A 7070-nucleotide genomic window follows, 5' to 3' on the forward strand; every position below is an offset into this window, starting at 1 on the left:
GTAAAGTGCCATTTTCATCACAGATCATCTCAAGGGTACATTTTATTAGCATGATTTATGGCTCTTGATGTTGATCTTGATCGCCTGGCCAAGGCAGTATTTGTCAGGTTTCTCTACTGGAAAGCTACTCTCACTTCCCTTCTTGAAGTGCGTGCTGCCCACATTTGGGTGAAAGTGATGCCCCCCCTCCCCCATTTAGGGTGAAGTAACAACATTATTTGGAATTCTTCTTCATGAGAGATTGATTTCCCTCCCCCCATTTATTGATTTACTCAACACATTTATAATGGAGTAACAGATATTTATTTTACATTTGGGTTATAATCCAATAATATTTTATTTTGTTGCTAAAATTGGGAGCTCTCTCACTGACTCCTGTGGCCCTTTGACATATCCCCATCAATTTTTTTTTTTTTTTTAGCACTGCCTTTCTCTCTGGTACAAGATGCTCCAGACTCATCTTGTGTACTTCCTGCCCCAGTTCTGGAATCAGCCATCAGCCCAGAGTGGGGAGGGTGGGGAGTTGGGGAGGTGTGTGTGTGTCTGGGCTTGGAGTGGGCCAGCACAGAGCCGGCCCGAGAGACTGCCTAGGGCACCCACGGTGGCTCGTGGGGGTCCGCCCAGGGCAGCCGTGCATGCCCTCTTCCTCCTCCTCCTCCTCCGCCTGACTGCCACTTTCAGGCACCAGGAGCAGGCCCAGACCGCCGACTGAAGGGTCACCCTGAAGGCCATCTGGAAGGGCATTCAACTTCCTGGGAGGCAAGGGCAGGCTCTGCCAGTATAAGTGCAATGATGGATCTAAGCTTTCTCCATGTTATGCATATAAACCCTCCCCTCTGCCTCCCGCTGTTCGGTGCTCATGTTAACCTCAGCATCCCGTCCTTGAAAAAGTGCTGCAGCCAACCTGGTGGGTGCTGTGAGACCTGCGGTAAACACAAAAACGCTGTGAGGAGTTTCAGTGTTGCCTCTCCAAGATTTGCAGAGACGTGCAGAAACACTAGGGCCAGCTCAGCAGGTGCAGGCATGTGAAACCACCGCGGAGCTCTTGCTCGACAATGTAAGCTTACATTTGGGCTGTAAGCTGTACTGGACAGCCAGTGAGCCGCATGGAGGTGTTGCTAGGAGGAAAAAAATGATCTTTAAAGAAGATGCTGACAGGTGGTCACAGCAGATGAAGACAGAAGAACATAACCTTTGACAAATAGCTCACACTTTTACAGCATAAAGCTGCCTTATTCTTGTGAAAGGATTATTTTAAGACCTCATCTTGACATTAGAACTTCAAACGAAAGAAACAAATGCAGGTTATCTTCCTGGATATTGATGCCTTCGTGTTCGATTTTGTCTTGAGCAAGGGGTGCATGTTAAAGGGAGAAATTTTTAAAAGAAAGAGTCTGACTCAATTTTCACAACTGTATTTACCAAAAAATGAAGCCAAATGTAAAATTCGTTATCAGGTATGTTCAACATTACCTTACTTGGAAATATGGGGAAATCTTCACTTAAGAAGTAGGTTTGTTTACTGTAAAATTTAAAATACACATTTATGCCCCTCCACAAACAATCATTGTATCAGGAATAGAATGAAGGGGATGAGTAGATACCATTGTAAAAATCCAAAGAGCAATGACTTTGGCTTAGATTGGGCTGAAGCAATGGGCTGAGGGGCTGAGATTCTGAGGCAGAGCTGATGGCATTTTCTGATAGACTGGATGTTGGGTGAGAGCCGGCAGCCTGATCATATGGAAGGAGCTGATGTAACTAGCCCTATTGTGGGAAGACTGGAAGAGCCACAGGATTGGTGGAGTGCAGGAGCTCACCTTTTGGACGTGCTAGTTTGTGGGGTGCCCCCCGGGTGGGACTTGGGAGCCATATTTACTTTTTCCTCAACTCTCAGCCTCTGGGCCCTGAGCTGGTCATCAGATCTGCGGAGTGAATGAAGGACGTATTCTGCAGGGCAGTATCTCTGGCCTGTGGCCCGGAGGTCACTGGACTCCTGAAAGAGGAGAGGTGGAGGAGAGGGGGCAGAAAAGGCACTAGAAGAGGGAAGAGGTGAGGGGATAGGAAACAAGGGGAGAGGAGGTGAGGAGGGTCAAGACACAGGGGAGGCATGGGGGGAGGAGAGGAGAGGGGACACAGCAGCCCTCTCCAGACTCTGCAGCTTGGTGAGTGGGCAGCCGCCAGGAGCCTACCTTGCCTCCCCGCTTCCTCTCTCCCACTCTCCTGCCCGTCAGCAAACGCTGGGGCCCATTCTCCCTCATGATGGACACACGGACCACCCTTCCCCCTACCCTGACCGTCTCCCCCTGGTCCAGGCCGTCACTTTCTCCTACTTTTGCTTCTACTGTCTGTTCTCCTCAGAATAGCCAGATCAGTGCTTCTAAAAGAAGTCAGGCCATCCCTTCACAAATCCTAGAACGGAAAGGCCTTCCCTCGGGCCTGCTCAACCTGCCTCCCTGCTCTCATCCTCCCTCTGGGCCACTCTCACTGGCCTCCTCAGTGCTCCCCGACACAGCAGGTTATGACTGCCTCGGGCCTCCGCGTCTGCCGTGGCCTCCACCTGCCCACCACTTTCCTGCACCACACCCCTCATTCTCCTCAGGTCTCAGTTAGGATGTCACCTCAGACAGGCCTTCCCCAGTCGCCCTCTACCCCCACCACTCACTACCCCCTTACCCAGCTTAGTTTTTCTTAATACTTTTTACTGGTTCATATATATATTTAAATTTAAGACTTTCCCATGAGAATTATTTTGCCTCCAATGTATCCCCAGCATCTACAACAATTTCCAGACTGGTAGGTACTTTGTAATATTTGTCAAATAAACTAATAGTGATCTCTCACCTCAGAGTCCCTTAAGCTGGCTCAGGCCGTCTTCCTCATCAGGTTCAACCACTTGGCTCTCAGAAGTTCTTAGACCTAAGTAGAACCTGCTAAAGATGGGAAATTGATCAAAATTTCAAAAGAGCCAGTCACACCCTCCTGCAAATGTAAAATTCCACCTTGAAGCTGAAACCTCCTCCTCCCCCAAGCCTTTGAGCCAGCCAGGCCTCAGACCCTTCAGGTCACCTCGGAAACAGCTTCTCAGTTCCCTTCTTGTCCGGCTCAACTGTCTGCTCATCAGCTCAAAGCCTCAAAACTTCCACAGGAATCCAGAGTGGTTGCTAACAAGCGCACCAGGCCTGCTCCCCGCCCCTGTTTAAGTTCTTTCTGTGGTCCTCGGGATCAAGTCCAAAGTCTGGATGTGTCTCCTCTGGCCCCACTTCCTCTCCAGGGTCCCCCAAGGCTCTCCTTTCTTTGAGATCCTGGGCGAGTCAGCCCCACGATGCCCTCACATCCCCCGCGTCTCTCCACAGCCCTCTTCTTCTCTTCTTGCATGACTACAATTAATTGCATAACTGCCATCCTGCCTTCCCACTATGAGCTCTCAGGGTTCCATCTGGAGTCCTGTTTGCACAGCAAGCTGGCTGGTCTGTTGGGATGATAACCAAGAGTGGCCGTGATGGGTGAAGGATGGTTGTGGAGGAGGGAGACCATGGAAAGAGGAGACCAACGAGCATACTGAGGCCCCTGGTCTATCCCCTGGCAGCACTCCTGCTGACCTGGTCCCAGACCCTAAGCTCCATTGAGAAGACCTAGGTCTCTGCTTTAGGGCCTGACAGAGAAGATGTTCTTAGGGAACATACACTGACTATTGGCTGAATGGTCGACTCTAAGTAGTAGCTCTGAATGATATTTTCTTTTCTACATTTCTGTATTTTCCAATTTTAAAATATAAGGTATATCCCTCAATATTTAAAATGAAAACCAGACTAACCTTGAAAAATCATTATTAAATTTCTAAATAAAAAGTAACACTTTCTGTGTCTTCCAAAGCTGAGGAGACACACATCCCTTCGCCCGCAGTCTCAGCTGTGGACACACAGCCAACAGGAGATGCGGCCCTGTAGTCACAACAGATCAAGACTAGAGTGTTCATGGCAGCCAGAAGCTGGAACCTAACTGTTCACCAACCATAGAATGGGTGAAAACATACGATAGAGTCACTTGGTGGTGTCATGCTACCACCCACAAGGACTTAGACTTAAATAAAAGATAATATCAGGCAAAAGAAACTAGACACAAGAGAGCACATGCTATATGGCTCCATTTACAGACAACGTGTACAGTTTAGAAGCGGAGCTAGGGGGTTAGTCTAACTGGGGGTAGTAAGTGAAGTTGTCCAGAAGGGGCTTCTGGTGAGAGGCTATTTTTTGACCTCAGTGCTGGTTCCATAGGCATGCTCAGCTTGTGCAAATTTAACCAGTTGTACACTTTCGAATTTTACAGTTTTCTGTGTGTATGTTTACCTCCAATAAAAATGTTAAGGGGTCAGGGGAAAAGGCATGCATCCTGGAGTGAGTTGAATCCATCTCTCCTTTCTGTACAAAGGGAGGTTGGAGTACAAGTGTCTGGGGTCCCTCGTGAGGTCCAGAGTTCTTCCCCAGTCTTGGAGACACTCAACCCCCAGACTTGGAGATTCTGTTTCCATCAAGCCTAGAGAATGCCCAGAGCTCTGGAGTCAATTCCCAGAGTAAATCTGATCATCACAATATAGGGCCTAGAAGCAGGAGTCTGGGGGGCTATAGGATGTTCCCCCTTGGCTGGGTTACTCTGGGCCTCCCTGCTACCAGCCACCAGCTATGAAGCAGGGCTGGGACTGAGGGCTGTGGGGAGGAGGGCAGAGCTCAGCAGCACAGGCCACTGGGTCCCTGAATCCTGTCTGGCAGCCTCTTGGCACCCTCCCATTCCTGTAGAGGGCAGCCTAGCAGGTGGGTCTGTCACACTTCACTACCTCCGTCCCAACTTCCAGCAGAGGACAAGGAGCAGTTCATGTGCTTGGCCTTCACTCAAGGTCAAGGGAAGCCTAGGGGCCTCAGTGACCTTGTACTTAGCCCCCAGAGGTCACTGCACCAGGCTCTAGGGGCTCAGATCACCACAGCTGGGATGGGGAGGACAGTAATCAATCATAGCCCTGTGGCAGGTTGGGGAGAGGTGCGGGTCCAGCCTGGCCCTCCGCAGCTGGCCAGTGAGGTTATTTATAACCACGGGTTGCCTTACCTCCTGACCGCCAGTTGGAGCCCAGCGATCCAGCGATTAGTATCTCCTCACCTTGCACTATGAACAAATACCTTCTCTGTGCCCAGGCCTCACCTTGGGGCTGCAGGAAGCAGGATGTTGGCCCTGAGTTAGGAGCCCCAGGCTCTCTTGGGTAGACCCAGCCAGGCATGAATTGAGGGCAAGGTGGGGGAAAGGCTCAACGACGCCTGTTCCCTTGCTTCCAAGGTTGAAAATGTTGGTCTCTTCTGGGTGGTAGTTTTATTTACAATATAGGACTCTCCTGTATTGTAGGGCTCCCTTTTGCGGGCTTGGATCTGCCCACAGGAGTGCCCTCTTCAAAGTCAGTGGGAAGGAGGCAGCACTGGTGATAGGATCCCCTCCCCCCAAATGGTTTCTGGAATCACACAAGACAAACAGCATTTTCCTTAGCAGGGGCCTCTCCTTCCTAGATGGCAGCTGAAGCTCAGAGGGATTCCAGTCACACAGCCATTCATGGCAGATTCCCTGCTCTTGGCAGACAGGGAAGCACCTGGATGTCAGACCTCCTAATTTTGATCCTGAGGAGCCACTGGAAAAGGAGGCTGGGCATGGGGAGACTGGCCTTTGCATTCAACACGTGTTGGCTGAGCACTTGTTAGGTGCCAGGCACCATTCCAGGCAGAAACCCTTACCCCTTTGGGAGCAGTACTCTAGGAAACAGTCACTGACTCCCTGGAGCCTGGAGCCCCTTGATGGGGCCATAGTCCAGGCAACTGCTGAGGGTCTTGAGTCTCAGAGAGGGTGACTGAGTCAGGGAGTGAGAGCGCCAGGCTGAGGGTGCTAGGGGACTGTGGCCTGAGGCTGAGCATTTGCTGCAGGTGACCAAGGCCAAGTGAGTGTAACATCCCAAGCAGGTTTTGGATGCCTCCTTCCTTTGCTGCTATGCTCACACACATGGAAGCACCTGGAAGAAATCTGGCTGTGTGACTTCTCTCTCTCCTTGCCCTTTCTGGATCACAATTTTCACAAGTGAAAATGAAGGGGTCTGGCTACCTGGGTTCCTGTTCTAGGGACTCAGAGATCCTCCACGCTGAGTTGGGCTCAGCCTGAGAGTGTCACCTTGCCCCATGAAACCCAGAGTAGAGGCTGGTGGAGTCGGGCAAGGCTGAGTGGCCATGGGTAGCCAGTGCTGGCCAGACATGCGGGCCATGTGTATGGAAGTGCCATGCGCACATTGCCTGTGAGCATGCAGGATATGTCTGCAGCTGCGTGTGTAGGAGTGTACCTGGCGGGCCGGTGGCTGTATAAAAATGTGCACAGAAGGATGTGTATGTCCTGGCGTGTGTGTAGGACTGTTCACATGGGGGTGGACAGGAGATAGTGTGTGTGCCAAGTGTGGAGTGTGTGGGGTCACGTGTAGGTCCAGATATGGAGGCTGATGTGTGTTGGAGAAGGGTCTTGGCTGGGCTTAGCTTAAGGCATAGGATGAAAGCCAGGAGGGCGCTCCCTCACTCTGCAAACCCCCTCTGCCCACATGGTCAGCCTGTGGCCGATGGGCCCTGACCAGTCAATGAACTCAAGGTCTGGAAGAGTCAGCGGCTTTTCCAACCTCTTTGCCAAATGAGATGTCAGCATAGAGGCAGGGGTGGGAATGCAGGCTGGGGAAAGTGGCAATGACTTCATGACAACTGGCTGCTGGGGAGGGGGTAGGGAGCTGGGCCTGGCTGGAATGAGGAGTCCTGGCCCTTTGGCCCCTATTTGGAGCAAGGCCCAGAGACCCACTCTGAGTGGGAGCAGCCCCAGGCTCACGCTTCTTGGGGACCCCTTGGTTCCTTTTGTGGGGGCCATGGTTATGCCAGGGTCTCCCAGGAAGGTGAGGAGGAGTGCTCTGGAGCACCAAGCACCCTCCAGGGGCTTTCACAAGCCATCCCATGAGTTCAAAGCAACCCTATGAGGTAAGGACCCATTTCTGTTTTGCAGATGAGCAAACA

The 7070-nt window shown here is 51.4% G+C and overlaps 1 pseudogene; it reads left to right on the forward strand.

The window, feature by feature from the left end:
* The first annotated feature begins 399 nt into the window (after positions 1-399).
* Positions 400-1143, forward strand: LOC123332625 (annotated as a pseudogene).
* Positions 1144-7070: the final 5927 nt, after the last annotated feature.

This window comes from Bubalus bubalis, chromosome 3 (assembly GCF_019923935.1).
Source record: "Bubalus bubalis isolate 160015118507 breed Murrah chromosome 3, NDDB_SH_1, whole genome shotgun sequence".
NCBI classification, from domain to species: domain Eukaryota; kingdom Metazoa; phylum Chordata; class Mammalia; order Artiodactyla; family Bovidae; genus Bubalus; species Bubalus bubalis.